This window comes from Amblyomma mixtum, chromosome 8, assembly GCF_055824585.1.
Source record: "Amblyomma mixtum isolate Tamu chromosome 8, ASM5582458v1, whole genome shotgun sequence".
In the NCBI taxonomy this organism is placed as follows: domain Eukaryota; kingdom Metazoa; phylum Arthropoda; class Arachnida; order Ixodida; family Ixodidae; genus Amblyomma; species Amblyomma mixtum.
This window is the reverse complement of record NC_143019.1, coordinates 94,012,762-94,031,089: the sequence shown is the minus strand read 5'-3', so window position 1 is coordinate 94,031,089 and position 18,328 is coordinate 94,012,762. Positions and strand designations below refer to the sequence as shown.

Sequence of the window (18,328 nt, the reverse complement as noted above, 5' to 3'; positions counted from 1 at the left end):
CAACACCACTCATGAAAAGGAGACACTAGAAATGATGCCAACCTTTCAAAGCAAATAATATAGAGCTCCTGGGAAATAGTTTAATGTTCCTGAAAAAGACAGACCGTTTAAATGAAAGTTTATTCATCTCACCTGCAGTGCACTATGGCCGATCGATTCAGTCAGAATTCCAAAGCGGCCAAAAGAATCATTACACACTGGCGTCAGGCACTACGGCGGAGACTTGAACATGAGTCCGGGTTTTGGTCAAATACTTCGTTAGAGAGTACATTTGGGATTGTTCGATCTGTAATAAGGGAGTAATTACTCATTGGCATCCACCCAAGCGCAGCCATACGGCTACAAAGGAAAGCTTTACAGCTTTCTCAGAAACTTCGTAGTTAAAGAAAAATTCGTCCTGGTCCGGGGTTCGAACCCGGGACCACCGCTTCACCGGAGCAGTCGCTCTACCAACTGAGCTAACCGGGAGGGCAAGCTTATGGTAGGGCAAGAGCGTATAAATGAGTAATTACTCCCTTATTGCAAATTTACTCCACCTTGGGGGATTCTCCTAAACATTTGACCAACACTGTTCCCACTTCGAGTTATCGATCAATTCGCTCTCGCCCTACCATAAGCTTGCCGTCCCGGTTAGCTCAGTTGGTAGAGCGACTGCTCCGGTGAAGCGGTGGTCCCGGGTTCGAACCCCGGACCAGGACGAATTTTTCTTTAACTACGAAGTTTCTGAGAAACCTGTAAAGCTTTCCTTTGTAGCCGTATAAATGAGTAATTAGTCCCTTATTACAAATTTACTCCACCTTGGGGGATTCTCCTAAACATTTGACCAACACTGTTCCCACTTCGAGTTATTGATCAATTCGCTCTCGCCCTACCATAAGCTTGCCGTCCCGGTTAGCTCAGTTGGTAGAGCGACTGCTCCGGTGAAGCGGTGGTCCCGGGTTCGAACCCCGGACCAGGACGAATTTTTTTTTAACTACGAAGTTTCTGAGAAAGATGTAAAGCTTTCCTTTGTAGCCGTAAATGAGTAATTACTCCCTTATTACAAATTTACTCCACCTTGGGGGATTCTCCTAAACATTTGACCAAGATTGTTCGATCTATTCACATACGATGTGCCCCACCTCATTTTCGAGGTTCGACTCGAATAGCCGCTGCTGTGTCCTGGTCACTTCGAATGTGCATCAGCGGCTGGCGTAGAACTCTTGACTCAGCGCAAACAGCGATTTCGACTGTGTGTTATGGCACGATACATGTTTTCTACAACGGGCGTGCCGGCAATGAAATCGCGCTCTCAAATGCACACGCGGAATCGAAGGGCGGAGGACTCCAGCATGGGTAGCGCGTAGTCGCGAACCCAGTCCGCCTCCGAGTCATGGTACGAAATGAACGCGCCCCAGAGATACCGTTCACCGGATTTCAGTCGTCGATATCCTCGTACCTTGACGCGCAGAAGTAAGGCTAAGTAAGGGATGTACCATCTATAGACGTAGAGGGCACAACGCGTCACCGAGCCCACAAGAACATGAATGACAGGCATTCTGATGACGACGTAATCGTTGGGGAGACGGCATGCTTCAGTGCTTGGAAGGAGTCTCTTGAAGGCGGTGTTTACCAGGGGGGTTATTTCGCTACTCCAACGACGCAGTTGTTGCGACAAACTTGTCTTTCCAGTCGGAGCAGAAGATGCTGCACATTTCTAGTGCGGCAGTTTGTGCAGTCCCAAGGGTAATTGCAAATGTTCTTTGCAATGAAATCCGCAGAATCCTTGTACACAGCGTCGTCCAAAACTCTAATCTTGTTACTATCCAGCTCCACAGTTTTCAGCCTTGCCATAGGGGAAAATACAGGCTGTGACCAGATTATTGAAATGAAGTTACATGACAGAAACAAGGTGCTCACGTTTAGACTAACAAAAATGTGGGGATAGAAGATGTGAACTTTGCTCTGTCCCAAATCCTGGATGTCTAGGCTAAGAAACGGAGAAAAAACAGGAGCAGGAGTGCTAATGACGGTCCGGCTTTTTGTTAGAGTGAGCTTTTGCAGTCTGTGCAGCACGGTGTCGAACCGGCATTTTTTCGGGTTCGGTTCGGGTTCGGGTTCACGCATTTCGGGTTCAGTTCCGGGTTCGGCTCCAGAGGGCGATTCCGTTCCGGTTCGAACCGGTTCGGACCGTCTCGAACCGGTTCAAACGGGTTCAAACGGGTTCAGGACAAAAAAAAAATTATAACGCCGAGGGGTTTCAGTCAACCTTGCTATGCGTTTTCTTTTTTCTTGCACATCACGGTACAAAATAAAAAAGTCCAAAGATTTGTTTACAGGAACATAAAACTGGGCTAGTTGGTAAGGGTTCATGAAAAAGGACAAAAGGAAGTCTGGAGACTACACACGCTGACTAACAACTGGTTATTACATTCTCGGAAACGTATATGAAGGCGCAGGACACCGTGAACAATCCAAAAAACAGAAGAGCAAAGATTAAAACTAAAAAAACCATACTGCGCATGCACATCATAGTCGAGTCATGACATCTTTTTGAACGAAATTCGAAGACTATATTCCATAGTAGACGGCGCTCCCCTCTCTCCTGGTCTTCACACAGTTGCCAAGAAAGCCTGGCTTCTTATCAACAAAATTGATGTATGGTGAAGCAACACGCTCATCTCTCCTTCCTGATCATAAAGGCCTCGACCATGTCCCTACAAATTCGATCAGGGTGATTAAACAGGGGACTTGTCTTTCTAATTGTGGAAGCAATGAGCAATTGTTCGAACATCACAGATGGGTGAAAAAATAGCAGTGTCGTACAACTTGGCTTTGTATTGCAGCGAGTGCAACGATTGCTTCCCCCAGTAGATAAGACAAGTGTCCTGTTTAATAACCCTGTTTGCATTTGTAGGGAGTTGGTCGAGGTCAATGGGATCTGGAAGGAAGCCGATGAGTGTGTTGCTTCACTATCTATCAATTTGGTAGATAAGGAGTCAGACTTTCTTGGCGTTGTATGAGGTCCAGGATAAAGGGGAGTGCCGTCTGCTGTGGAAGATACTCTTGGAATTTCGTTAAAAAGACGTCAGGATGTGATGTGCATGCGCAGCATGGTTTTTAAGTTTTAACCTTTGTTCTGTTTTTTGGGGTTGTTTCCTGTGTACTGCGCCTTTATATACTTATCCCAGAATAAAATAACCAGTTGTTAGTCTGCGCTCGTGTCGTCTCCCGTCTTCATTTTGTTGTTTACTGCGTTACTTGATCATGAAAAAATTGTTTAATGTGAGTTGTTCTCACTTTACCTATTTTATTTATTGTCCCCAGCAAAAAAGACGAATTTACGGCAAGAGCCGAAAAATGAAATGAACTCGAAATTAACGGAAATCGGCTATGTATATACGCTATAATCCACCTTATGAGGTGTAGGACGAAAAGCCCATGGATTTTGCATCTATAAGACCCTCCTGCTTCAGCAGTTCGGGAGACCTCGTAGCGCGAGTAATAGGTCTCCCTTAAAGGGAAGCTGAAAGGGTTTTTTGAGAATTCGAGGTTATTCAAGAATTCGAATCTATCAAGCTTCTAGATGAAGCATGCAAAGTATTTTTGCATTAGCATTTAAAATGGTGGCATAATCGTCGATTAAAACCGCGATGATATTGTTACGTGGCAGGAGGCGTTCACACCCCGCAGAACACTGGTGCAGTCACACTGAACACAACACAAGCACAGGGCACACCGGACGCCAAGACACAAGCCACCGCGCAGGATTCAGAGCCCGAGCACGCGCCAAGCGCCCTCTCACTTCGTCTGCCTCATCTTCTCTGAGTCGACCCGTAGCATGACCCCCGGGCGTGAAAGCACCGTCGCGGTGCGGCTCAGCGAGTGTCAGAAGAGGGTAGGTGGTAGGGCTTAAGGCGCGACCCGTGCACAATATCGAAGGGTGGAGTACGGGAATTGCACTCGGTGAAGGCAGGCTCAATCTCGTATGTGACGGCTGTGACTTGGCGCAGCACGCGATACGGGCCCACATATCGAGAAAGAAGCTTTTCCGAGAGCCCTACACGGCGAGAAGGCACCCAGAGCAATACAAGGGACCCAGGCAAGAAGGCACTGTCCAGGTGGCGGCGGTTATAGTGCTCTTGTTGAGAAGCTTGGGAGGCTTGCAAGCGGGAACGGGCGACTTGGCGAGCATGGTCAGCATGGGCAATGGCTTCACGGGCGTATTCAGAATGTGCGGGAGGAGACGTTCGATACAACGTATCAAGCGGCAGTTGAGGCTCACGGCCGTACAAGAGGTAAAACGGAGAGTATCCGGCAGTGTCGTGGCGGGAGGAGTTATATGCAAATGTAACGTATGGGAGTGCGACGTCCCAGTCTCGGTGATCAGAGGAGACGTACATAGCGAGCATGTCGGTGAGCGTCCGATTGAGGCGCTCAGTGAGGCCATTAGTTTGGGGGTGGTAAGCGGTCGTCAACTTGTGCTTAGTTGAGCACGCGCGAAGAATGTCGTTTACCACTGCGGAAAGGAAGGTGCGGCCACGGTCAGTGAGCAGTTGGTGGGGTGCTCCATGATGAAGAACGACGTCCTGAAGAAGAAAGTCGGCGACATCAGCGGCAGTACTCGTGGGGAGCGCACGCGTTATCGCGTACCGGGTGGCATAATCTGTGGCGACTGCAACCCATCTGTTCCCAGAAGTGGACTCAGGAAATGGGCCGAGAAGGTCCAAGCCGATACGGTAGAAAAGCTCCGGAGGGATGTCAATGCGCTGAAGAAAGCCAGCGGGAGCAGTCGCAGGGCGCTTGCGACGCTGACACTCATCGCAAGCACCAACGTAACGGCGCACTGAGCGGTAGAGGCCAGGCCAGAAGAACCGACGGCGGATGCGGTCGTACGTGCGAGTAACGCCTAGATGGCCAGCAGTCGGGAGGTCATGAAGTTCGTGGAGAACGACTGTTCGTAAGTGCTTCGGGACGACGAGGAGAAGGTCAGGACCAGTTGGTTGAAGATTCCGGCGGTATAAAATACCATCAACGAGAGCAAAGCGGTTCAGTGAAGGGTCGGTTGGGGCGGACGTTAGGCGATCGATGATGGAGAGAAGCTCCGCATCCCGACGCTGTTCTTCGCCGATAGTTGTAAACGGAGTCACAGAGAACAGGTCAATGGTGCTTGCGCTCGTCACAGTATTAGAGTGGGCAACAGGGTAACGAGAGAGACAGTCGGCATCTTTGTGCAACCGGCCAGACTTGTAGATCACAGCGTAGTCATATTCTTGGAGTCGGAGCGCCCAACGACCGAGGCGACCGATAGGATCCTTCAGAGAAGAAAGCCAGCACAGTGCGTGATGATCTGTCACAACTGTGAATGGCCTGCCATATAAGTAGGGACGAAATTTGCCAACAGCCCAGACGAGGGCCAAGCACTCTCTTTCGGTAATGGAGTAGTTCTTCTCGGAAGGGGATAGGAGACGGCTAGCATAGGCAATTACACGATGTGTGCCGCATTGACGCTGGGAAAGGATTGCACCGATGCCATGGCCACTAGCATCAGTACGGACTTCCGTAGGAGCGGACACATCGAAATGTGCCAAGACCGGTGCAGTGGTAAGCTTCCTTATAAGGTGGGCAAAGGCTTGGTCTTGGGAGGACCCCCAGGAAAAACTAACATCCTTTTTAAGAAGATCGGTGAGCGGCTGAGCAATGTCGGCAAAATCTTGAATGAATCTACGAAAGTAAGAACAAAGGCCCAAAAAACTTCGGACGTCATTGCTCGAACGGGGTACTGGGAAGTCTTTTACTGCTCGGATCTTGTCTGGATCGGGACGAACCCCCGTAGCATCGACGACATGGCCTAATATATTGAGCTGGCGACGCGCGAAACGGCATTTTGAAGAGTTGAGCTGCAACCCGGCATGGCGAAAGAGGGAAAGAACTTGTGAAAGGTGGCCCATGTGGGACGAAAACGAGGGCGAAAACGCAATTACATCGTCTAAATAGCACAGGCAAGTGGACCACTTAAATCCTTGCAGCAAGGAGTCCATCATGCGCTCGAAAGTTCTGGGGCGTTACATAAGCCGAAAGGCATAACCTTAAACTGATATAAGCCATCAGGAGTAACAAACGCAGTCTTCTCCCGGTCCTGGTCATCCACAGCAATTTGCCAATAGCCAGATCGGAGGTCTATGGAGGAGAAGAATTTGGCTCCATAGAGGCAGTCTAAGGCATCGTCGATTCGAGGAAGCGGATAGACATCTTTTTTAGTGATCTTATTCAAGTGACGGTAATCCACACAAAAGCGCCACGAGCCATCTTTCTTCTTGACCAAGACGACGGGCGAAGCCCAAGGACTGTGAGAGGGCTCAATGATGTTCTTCTCCAGCATTTTTGCCACTTCCGCCTGGATGACCTGTCGTTCTGCATGGGAGACCCGGTATGGTCGGCGGCGGATAGGAGGAGCATCGCCGGTGTCGATGCGGTGCGTAACGGTAAGAGCTTGGCCGAGGGCGCTGTTATGGAGGTCGAAGATGTCGGAATAGGACTCGAGAAGCGCACGCAGCTGACAAGATTGGGCAGGGAGCAAATCGGAGGGCATCATTGCCGTGATCGCGTCAGTCGAAGTAGGATCGTGAGCAGGGGCTGCAGGAGCTGATGCATGGGCAGTGTCCAATGGGGCAACTTGGCAGGAGCCAATAGGTGAGAACGTTGCCACGCATATGCCAGGTGGAAGGACTTGGGCTGAATAGCTGAAATTGATTAACGGAAGTGACACACTGTTTCTCCTGATGGTAGCGACAGTGTGGGGCAGTGCAACGTTGCGGTGCAGCAAGACATCTGAAATAGGGGCGACTAAGTAGTCACCATCGGCGACTGATGAAGTAGGACGTAGGGTAACGAATAAGGCGGCTAGGGAGGGCAGAGAAACTTGGTCGGGCGAATACAGTCTGGGAGAAGGCAAGGGTTCAGGATCGATGGCTGGGAGATCGAGGTGTAGGATGCCGCGCGAGCAGTCTATCAGGGCGGAGTGTTCTGATGGGAAATCGAGGCCGAGGATGAGGTCATGAGAACAAGGGGTCAAAACATTGAACTGCACCGGAAGGTCATGGCCAGCAACACTAACGCGTGCAGTGCAGTGTCCGTCAACACTAACTGTTCCGCCGTCCGCGACACGCACTCGAGACCGAGCTGGCGTGAGAACTTTACGTAAACGACGACGAAGTTGTGCACTCATGACAGAGATATGCGCTCCAGTGTCGACAAGCGCACGCACGGGAACACCATCAACACAAACGTCTAGTTGGTTCAAGTGGGAGGTCTGTAGAGGATTTGTGGGCCTGGTCGTGGATGCAGCGTCACCTCCGGGAGCTGCATCAGCTAGTTTTCCAAGTCAGAGCGGTCGTATGAGGCTGCAGCCGATGATCGAAGGGACTGCGGGGATCGGAAGCGGCGGCCTCGTGGAGATGGAGAGCGGGAAGAACGACGGAGTCGGGAGCTGGTGAGATCGTAGGCCGAATCTGATTGGTCATGAGGTGGTCGGGGCGGAAAACGGCGGGGAATATCTGAACGGTTGTCGTAGGAGAGCTCGGTGCGAGGAGTCGGAAACCATCTATTGCGGCAGTGCCGGGAAATGTGACCGACACAGGAACAGTTGAAACATATGGGGCGATCATCAGGCGTGCGCCACTCTGCTGGATTTCGGTAGCGACGAAAGTTCGGAGCCCTGGGACGGTAAGCATTCCTGGTTGGTGGCCGGACGCTAGAGTTCCCGATGGAACAGATGGCAGGTGAGAGATTCAAATTTGCGAGTTCCTCTCGTACGACGGCTTGAATAAGGGACACATCGGGCAAGGGGTGACTGGGGATGGTAGGTTGGAGGGCCGCAGGTGCACAGGCCTCCATTTCGCGGCGAACGATCAGGGTGAGTGTGTCGTTGATGTTGAGAGGCGAAGTGGGAGGTGGGCTAGTTGGCGGCTGCTGCAAAACACACGAAGATGTGGCGGCCGTATGGGGAAGTCTTTGAAATTGTGGAAAGATGCGCCGGCTCTTTACTTGCTCGAAGAGACAGCACTCCTTAATAAGGGCATCCACGGTATCACTGCCTTTGCAGAGAAGTAAATGAAAAGCGTCGTCCGCGATCCCTTTTAGGATGTGGCCCACCTTTTTCGATTCCGACATGGAGTTGTCAACCTGGTGACATAAGGCAAGGACGTCTTGAATATACGTGATGTAACTTTCACAGGTGGACTGAGCACGCGAGTCGAGATGTTTTTGGGCTGCGAGCTTCGAAGCATCTGGAGGTCCGAAGAGAGCGCGAAGCTTTTCTTTAAAGGTGTCCCAACTCGTTAAGTCGTCTTCATGGGTTTCGTACCATTGCCTCGCTGTGCCAGACAAATAGAAAATGACGTTGGCCAGCATGACGGTGGGGTCCCACCTGTTATGGGCGCTGACGCGTTCATACATCAAGATCCATCTGTCGACGTTTTCAGTTGAGGCACCGGAGAAGATGTCGGGGTCACGGGGATGAGCCATGACCATGAATGTAGTGGCAGTGGGACTTGGCGAGTCACCGGGCTGCGTCATTGTAGCGGTCCCGGTGTAGCGACCGCTGCGAAGCTCCGTGATGGAATAGGCCAGAACGAGAGGAAGGGGAAAGTCCTCACCTCCACCAAGATGTTACGTGGCAGGAGGCGTTCACACCCCGCAGAACACTGGTGCAGTCACACTGAACACAACACAAGCACAGGGCACACCGGACGCCAAGAAACAAGCCACCGCGCAGGATTCAGAGCCCGAGCACGCGCCAAGCGCCCTCTCACTTCGTCTGCCTCATCTTCTCTGAGTCGACCCGTAGCAATATTTAGGCTTCTCCTCACTACAATGGGGGAGTGCGAGGAAACTCGGCGGTGACGTCATATTTGCCGAAATTTCAGATGTCCGCTGCTTACGCCTGCATGCTGCTGTGCGTCGTCAGATGGTGCCAAACAATGCATTGTTAGCTCCAGCTTCGATGGCGCCGGTTTTCTTCATTGGAATAACCGTTTCTTCGCTGGAAACGTAGTGCCGTTTTACGTGACGTCATTATCGGGGCCTCTGCCCGTCGCTATGCACTTCAGAGAAGCTGAACGCCGACGACGACTTTATTCGGCGATTACGCCACCATTTCAAATGCGAGAGCAAAACCATTTCGCAGGCTTTACCTGCACATTTTACACATTCGGCAACCTTAAACTGATCGAATTCTAAAACCGCTTCAGTTGCCCTTTAAAGCTTTAGTCAGTTGGTACTTTCTCGTACGCAGTGTACTTACGGGGCACCAAAATTTCCGCCGCACGTGCCCTCTACGTTCTCGCGCACTACTGAGAAACGACACTGTCATGTGTCGGCACGTATACATACAGGCAGATACCTTTCCGTCACCCCGAAACCGACTTGCCAGTCCCCCCTCCTTTACTACATGGTAAGAATATGTTCGAGAATCCCTCCACCGCCCATCCCCCACCCAACGAGAGCCTCGTGGGAGCACTGGCTCTCCCTAACATGCAGAACTTATCAAACATATTTTATTTAAATCACCTATTCGACATCGCCTTTGTGACTCATGTTATATATCCCAAGCCCCTATAGTTCAGTAGCTTAAAAACTCAGCTAATCGTGGCTTCTCACTATAGCAAAGTAAGAAATTTGTTTGTGATAGAATTTTTTGGACTTTTCCTGGGGTGCTATGAAAGGCAACCTTTTCGTCAACAGAATTTTTTGCGCCCTTCATAGCGTGATAAAGAGTGGTTAATCTGGCGTGCACCATTTGTCCACCAACTTGTTTCAGGCATTTATTTTCAAAACTACAAACAACCCCTTTCTGGCAGCTGTGCTTAATAGGTGACTAAGTGCTCGCCTGTCTTTTCTGGACATGCTCGCGAGAGCTGATTCATTCGGTTCTCTCACTCTTCGCTTTTGCTTACCTGTACGGCCTCTCCACAAGGCAGATAACAAATGCTGCGATCGGGCATTACTTCCTCTACCCATACATATACATCCTTGCCTAGACTTTCTTGATACTGGTGTATTAAAGCGAAGTCAGCGGATGTACAGTGGAGCCCACTTTAATGGCCGCAGATATAACGAACGCTTGCTTATTGCAAGCGGGTGTGGTGCTACTATGAAAATATGCATAAGGGCAACGGAAATTCGTCGCAGATACAGCGAACAACTCTCGCCACACCACTCGGTTATAGCGAACGAGGTGGCATGGTGAACTACCCCGAGGTTTTAGAGGTCGTCCTTCCGCTAAGCACGCAAATAAAATTGCGCCTCTCAACCTTCACGACGCCGCCCCGGAAAGAACATGTCAACCTAGAAATGGAATTAAAAGCCGGCACTGCTGTGCGCAGCGCTAACCGTTAAGTCCGACGTCCGGTAACACTGTAAACGCTAAAAAAAGCACGGTAACGATATGCTGTAATTTTCTATTCAAATAGTAAGTAACCGCCGGCCAAACCCGCGTCGATGGCCAACGAGGGCAATCATTGCCTACGCGTTCGCCGGCTCGGAAAAGCACCCCGAATGGAAGAAGCGCGGTGCGCGTGAGAAAGGGGCATCGTCAAAAGCGAAGCTACTGACCATGGTCGCGGATCAACTCACAACAGCGATTAGATAATTCTGAAATCCTTGCTGGCCATGCTAGTCGCGTGGTATGCATATGCATAGCATGTGCGGGCGGAGGCAGGGAGTTATGGTGGCATGCCTTATGCCGAGATCGCTGAAATCTACGCGGTCAAGTAAGACATGAGGAGGGTGAGAGAGGTTCCAAATATTCCATGCAACAACCATAAAAAAAAGCCTACAAGATAGCCGAATAGCTTAAAGCATCTGTAAACAAAGTTTTCTGTTGCGCCGCCATTAGTACGAATCCCGCTCGGAGTCAGAGGTTAGACTATGCATACTCTTTTAGTTGTCCATTTTACTGCGTTAGTAGTATAGCCTGCTTTCCCAAAAATAACTTCGCTGCGTGCGTGCAGCCTCCATCCTTGATTCACACTCCGGTGGGCGTACATCAGAGCATTCACTGGTAAAAATGCACCTTCAAAAACTTTCACCCATCTCTCCACCCCTCATCACCCACCTGTACCCGATATAGCCGAGGCAGAGTGTTTTGAAGGCTCAACGTATTCAGTCGCCCAAGCGTTCTACGAAAAAAACGCCAAAAAAGCATAAGCCTTTCATGTCAGGCACTAACAACGGCAAATATGACTGCGAGAAGTATATATAAGTCGCCAGACAGAGAATTCAAGATCGAGCAGTGCGAGAACAGCGGATGGAGCCGCACGCTGGCGACTGACAGCAATTCTTTCTTAGAAGCAGAACGATTTCAGCGAATCGGCATAACGAAATCACTTCATCGTAGTTACATTTCATCGCAGTAGCATCTTTCTGGGCGGAATCACTATTGCATGCCAGCGAGCGCATGTATTTCCGCGTTGTCCTTTTGTGTAATCGGTATTTTTTTTTCTTATTAGTACATCTCCACCGTTGCCAAGAACCTGCCTTTCGTTGCTTATTTCCATCGCGTGCACAAGAATATGCGGATTCTAAAAGAAAAAGAAGCTGCACCAATTTGTACATTCTTCTTTTGGTAATACTAGTAGTAATATCTCGGGTTTAACGTGTCGAGTAGACATTGGGGCTACATGACAGACAGTGTAGTGGAGGGCTCCAGATCAACGGAGGCCAGCTGGACATTTTCGACGTCACGATGGTTTTTGTATTTTTGGAATCAGCAGCCGAGCTCCACAGCCATTCAGCCATTTTTTTTTCTTTATTGCCCTACAGACCCATCGTGAGGGGTTTTATTTAGAATTTGCTGTCTCAGACAATGAGCGCCTACAAAAGTAAATGTTGCACTACCTACTGCGGTTGTTCAGTGGTTAGGGCGCTCGGTTATTTATTCGGTGTACCCGGGTTCGAACTCGGCTCCGGCGACCACATCTTGTTGGAGGCGAAACGCAAAAGGCACCGTGGGCTGCGCGATGTCAGTGCACGTTAAAGGGCAACTGCGCCACTTTTTGAGAATTTCGCGATACTCAAGGATTCAAATATATAGAGGCTGTAGGTAAAGCATGCTAAGTTTTTTGCACTAGCATTTAAAATAGTGACGTAATCGACGATTAAATTTTGCACTTCTCCTCAGAGCAACAGTGGAGTGCGGCGAAGTTCAATGTGATGTCACGGAAGGTATGATTTCAAATTACTGCTGCCGTCAGCCACGCCCTGCCGTGCCCCGTTGGACGCTGCCAAACAACGTTCGGCGGGCTTTGAGTTCGGGGGCGTTGGTTTTTTTCTTTCAAAGGCGTTTATGCGTTGGAAATGTACGGATACTTTCGTTGACGTCATCATGCGTCCCCCCTTAGCGTTGTGCGCTGCGGAGATGCTTGAAGGCCGTAGCAATTTTACTTGGTGATTACGTCACCGTTTCAAATGCTAGGCCAAAAGGACTTCGCATACTTTACCTGGAAGTTTCACAAATTGACCCTTTTAAGCTCGTCGATTTCTAAAACCTATGCAGTTGCCCTTTAAGGGTTCGCAGCTGGTAGACATTATTCCGGAGCCCACCCCTACTGCGCCTATTTCTCTTTTTTCTTTCATCCCCCCCTTCCTCCCTCTCTTACGGCGCGGTTCAGGTGTCCATCAAGAAGTGAGACAGACTGCGCCATTTCCTTTTCTCAAAAACCACCATCACAACATTGTTGGGTCCTCGCGCTAATATTTCGTCTATTTGTGGGAAATGACGCAAAGAAAAAGAAGGCATTCTCAATCGGTACTAAAATGCCTCTAGACACCCAGTTTTATTGCTTGTTTTCTCCGTTCAAATGACGCCATAGATATTAGAATGCATGGATCACGGTGTGGTATTCGGCTACTGCCGCTAAATAATTTAGAAAATAATTTATTCTTCCATGCTGTTTCGGTTTCATCATCCGAATGATGGCTGTTACCTGAGTTCAACATTAGGTCGCGTGAGGCACGGGAAAACTAATACAAACGCTGATGCGTTGTTTTGACTCACTGTAGCACTTAAATCAGCCGGCTTCAAGACCTATCATTACAATGGACGACGTATCAGCAGTTATATTGCCGTTTTATAGCCCCTCACGCGACCTAATTTCCACTACACGTCACACCCATCGTTATGTTGGTGAAACCAAAACAGAGTCAAAAAGAAATTCAAATATAAATTATTTATTATGTGTTGGTGAATACCACGCGGTGCTCCATGTACAGCAACGTCTAACGCATTGTTTGAAAAAAGAAAGCACGCAAGCAAAAGTTTGGTGTTTATAGTACTTTATTGAATTAGAGCAGTCCTAACAGTTTGATTAAAGATTTACGCAAATATGTAAAAGGGGAGGAGTACTAACTCAAGATTTCACATAAACCTGACGTACAGTACGGTTCATTGTTAAAGGGAACATGCGATCGCGTGTGCTCTGCGCTTCAGGAAGCCCTGCCGCCTGGATGCGGCGAGAATAGGCGGCATCAGGCGCATGCGCGGAGTGACCAGCCGTCATGCTTACTGCGCATGCGTCTTGTGCCGACAATTCCCACAAGTTCTCGGCGGCAGCGCTCCGCGAAGCGCGGAGGCCACGCGATCGCATGTTCCCTTTAACAGTGGACCGTACTCCACAAGTGTTTAGAATTGGCGGTAGTACATTACAGAAGGGTCAATTAGGCTTCTTCCCAGGCATCACATCTCCTGTAAGTTTGCTGTCGCATATACTGGGTACAATTTTCTCACTTCCCAGCGCAGACAGCTACGGGTGGGTAGATCTATGCGATAGATCATCTCATTTTGTCGGAAAACAAGACGTATGCAGGGATGCAAAAAAACTGAGGCTGAACCGGGTCCCAAACCGGTTCGGAACGGTTCCTTTGAATCGTTCCGGTTCGGGTTCAGTTCCAAGATGGAGAAAAAAAATATGGGTTCGGTTCGGTTCCGGTTCCGGGCGAAAATTCGGGTTCGGTTCCAGTTTCAGGTTCGGGTTCAGTTCCGGTTCGACACCCTGCTGTGCAGTCCCTCAAAATTTTCAGCGCAGTGGGTGGTCAATTCGCTGTTGTAGAGTTCGAGTGTCTTGAAAAATGGTGGCAGAAAAATGGTGAGCCATACGTCGCCCTGAGTGATCAGATTTCCAAACTGAGGTCTTCGAGTGCAGGTAGAGTGCATAACTCGTGATCCAGAAGACAGTACAGGGTCACTTTTCAAATTGCAATCGCACATTCGGCCACTATGCGAATATTTTTGGCTCCCTTTCTTTTTCCTTCACTGTTTAACAACAGGATTGTCATAATAGCTGGCTGCGGACGTTCGATGCCCGTACCCTAGCGGTTCAGCATATTTTCTTCGCTTTTTGGCGCCGCGAACTGTGGGGGGCGTTTATGTTTAGCTTTCACACAGCCGACGGCCTTGTCAAGCAATGTTCAGCCTTTGCCTAAAGTTTGGAGAAAAAGGGGGTTGCTTGTAAGCCATGTAGCGCGGTTCTTTAACATGTGTGGAAGTCCTGATCTTCGGAAGGGTGAGGATAAGAGCTGCCGCCTCTTTCAGCAGATTAGTAAAGCATGCAATGCGTGCCGAGGGCCACTGCACGGCGAAGAATGGAATCCCTTCGACTCTTTTCTTTCGACAAACAGTGCAGGTTACCAGCTTCCTGCGTACGGATGTCAGCAGTATTCTTAAAGCAGTGCGCAGTGAAGTGGAAAAAAGTCTTTCTGCGGTAGACGGGCCACAAATTTGACGTGACTGCTTACGCCTTCACGCGACAACTTTCAAGCAAATGTGCCCTATGGCATACGCGCTCACCGACGGCGACGTTACTTGTTCACGCCTGCTGCGCTGTCTCTTTTAGAAACTTTATTTCCCCTTCCAAAAGGTTACAAAGGCGACTCATCGTATGACTAAAAGCATCAAATTGCAAAACAGAAGCGAAGAGTGAGCGGAAACGCCTGCACACTCATTTGTGACACCCAATGCGCATGCAAGGCGTTTGCAGGATGCGCACCAAGCGGTCGAGGAGAATTGAGGAGGAAACCGCGGGCTTGGAGGTGAGGGTCGTTACTCTCAGCATCAAGGGGCTTTAACCACTCCCCGTTGGCAGCGCCAAAGCTCCATGGGAAAACACGTGGGCATCCAAATGAGTACAAGCGAGCGATGTTCTTGGCATTTAAAGAGGGGAGTTGTTGGTGAGAACTTCAGATAGCCAAGAGAACAGGCTTCAGCCAGTCGGCCTGTTCTGGCCAGACAGCCAGTGATTCCGGGATCAAAAGAGCTACTACTGGGGCTACTTGGAAATACATTCTAGAAGGTATACGGTATATACGGAAAAGGGACGAACACACAGGACGAAGCGCTTCGCCCTGTGTGTTTGTCCCTTTTCCGTATTCTGAAAGCGCTCACCAATACTTTCAAGAATCCCGGGATCTAAAGAGCAAAGCCCTGCCCCCCCCCCCCCCCCCCCCCCTTCCCAAAGCGCTTTCATGCTCTTCTGTATCCAACAGCTGTACCCTGTCGCTGATGCGTTGTCCTGCTCACGGGAATAATTGTCGGCAGCTGCTCCTCTGCACGATGCTCTGAAAAAGCCTTGCCTGTTTCTTTTCAGCGTACTCCCCTGTGTATCCTTTATTTCGAATACCTCGATAATGCTGAGACTCGCATGAAGAGATAAGAAATGAAAACAGATAGCCGTAGCGGATGTGATACCAGTAGCCTGAAGTTCCTTAGGATTTAGCGAGACGCTGCTAGTGCTCGCGATCCAAACGCGCGCACTGCACGTCCGAGAAGATTGAATTCGGGAAAGGCGGCCGGGAAGCGGCGCGTCCGAGAAAATCACTGCCTCAAAGAACATGGAGATACCCCAGCTCTTGATTGATCGTCCCCGGTAGAATTCAATTGTCGCAGTTGGCAGATAAATAAACAAAAACAAATAAAATCACTCGAAGAGGCAAGATGAGGATTCGTAGCATACGAGTAGAGCAGATAGACAGGAGTGCTGCTTGAACGAACGATGAAAGGACGGAAATGAGGCATGAACGACATTGTTTGCCCGAGCGTTGTGCTTATCCTGAAGGAAAACTTCGGAAAGAGCAGAAAGAAAAAAACGTAAAACTAACGGCACACTGTCGTCATCCGAATGACTTCAGCGGTATTCACAATCAGTGCTAGCTTTCAAGAGAATCGGCTGCCTGCGAACACAGTTCCCAGGAAGGGGGAGGTGACCACTTTCTTCTGAAGCTTGTCTCGACTGCAAGCGGCGCTTGTGGAGCTACAAGCAATCCACGAAAATACGGGAATCTGCACTTCTAACTCTCCGCAATGTTTATTTGTCGGTATAAAACCAGGCAGAGACCAGGCATCCTTCGCCCCAGTACAAATCACTACAATGGTTGAAATTATTTTGTGAGAAGTGCCGACGGCCAATGACACGGATTTCGAATTAAGAACGGAGATAACTTTTTTCTTCTAGCCAAGGCAATCGGCTTCATTTTCTTTTTTTTTTGCTAGACACATTTAAAAATTTTAATGTGTCTGGCAAGCACACGTCCTATAACTTGCCACACGTTAATGACCACAAGAATGAAATTGGTTGTTAAAAAAACACCTGTCGTTAAACTAAACGAGGAAACAGCGCTTACAAATGGGACTAGAGCGAAGAAAAGACAAACGCAAGCGCTCCAGTTCTTTTCTCTCGCCCTGTTTGTCAGCGCGGTTCCGTTGTTTCGTTCAGCATGAACCAACCAGCCCGACTTCACCCTCTTACTGTCATTAAAGGCTAAACGTAACCGAACATTCTGGCCAACACGGCCTACATGGAAAAGCCGCTGAATGTGCAGGTGCTTCTACAGAGAATAGCCTTCTGGAAACGACAAGTGGAAAAGCTTAGTGCGCTATGTTTTCCTTTGTTCACTCCTTTAATCTTTTAGTGTCTGTGTGCCTGTTCTCGTTAAATATGAATGTCAGCAAGAAATTTCACAGGGGCGTGTAGATGACCTTTTGTGAGGACTATGCGATAGCAGTAGAAGCTGTTCATGTCTTTGCCAGTAGTGACGTCACATCCGCTCTGGCGACATCACTTCCTTTCAGTACGTGGACGAATTGTACGATGGACGACACCTTTTTCTCCCGATCCGGCTTTCACTACTATCGAATAAAAGAAAAACAAAGCGACTAGTTGGCATCTGATGGAATTGTCAACGTGTACTTGGAGACTTCAACGAAAAAACTTTCTCGCTTGTGGTTCTCTCAAAGAGAAGCTTTTTTTAGGAATTGGAAAACACCCAGCTCTAACACAAAAACTGTCGTCCGAATAGTTTCGTCGCGCCGCAAATAATATGCAGTCATATTTAATATAACCCGAAACCAGCTAGGGTTCAGTTTAAGATTTGGCTGGTTTCCAGGTATAAATAGTAACAAATCACAGTGCAAAGCAGTTTTCTTATTGCCGCACAGGGTTTGCATATTAATCGTACAGCGTTGTACATTCCTTGTTTTTGTTGCTTCCAAACCTGTAGTGAACAGTGCTTAATGGTGGGAGTAGAACTCTATAGTGAACTACGAATAAAATCAGTTTATGGCCAGGATCCTTCTCTGTTGATATTTAAATGGCCGCAATACAATGTCGATTGAAAAGCTAACCATATCAATAATTTATAAGGGTTCCTCCTATTCATCGCTTTTACTGCCAGAGACGAGGCAGCATTTCATTGCTTATGAGATTGCGTAGAGAATGACTAAAATCAAACAAGAAAACAGAATGTTGCAACTCATAAAAAGGCCTCGTCTTATTCTTCATGTGTGTTGTTCTTTTGAAGGAAGTTATTCGGCGACATTAATTTCGGTGTAACCCATGTATCAGAGCACAGCGTGGACGGCAAAAATTCCGAGTGAGCAAGAACTAAACACAGGAAAATCGCAGAAATAATAGCAAGAATGAAAAACACTAATTAGATCTCGATTCATGTCTCATAAATAGGGCGAAACGTGCTATTTACGCGCTAGTAAGCCAGAAACAAAATAGGAAAGAGCTGCCAACCACGATATTAGTCTTTTTCCGGTAGCTGCACAAAACCGCACGTGTTCCGGCAGGTAGAGAAGAGAGCTGCAGCGTTTAACTGTGGCTTCCGCTGCAGCAGAAGCAGTCGAGAAGAATCGTGCAATTATGCCTCGGCGACAGCTGGCCGCGATTTCTGCTACAATGATTAAACTTTTATAGCTGTTTCCCGTTTTATACGCAACCGAGCGCAAGGAACGTGTGCTATGCGTCCGGTCGGGTCCCCATTTCCCGCTGAACATTTCCTTTTTGAGACAGTG

At 48.9% G+C, this 18,328-nt stretch overlaps 1 pseudogene; it reads right to left on the bottom strand.

Annotated features, from left to right (window-relative positions):
- Positions 1 to 1,097: 1,097 nt before the first annotated feature.
- LOC149333545 (toll-like receptor 6) overlaps positions 1,098 to 18,328 on the bottom strand; it is a 22,180-nt pseudogene continuing 4,949 nt past the window's right edge.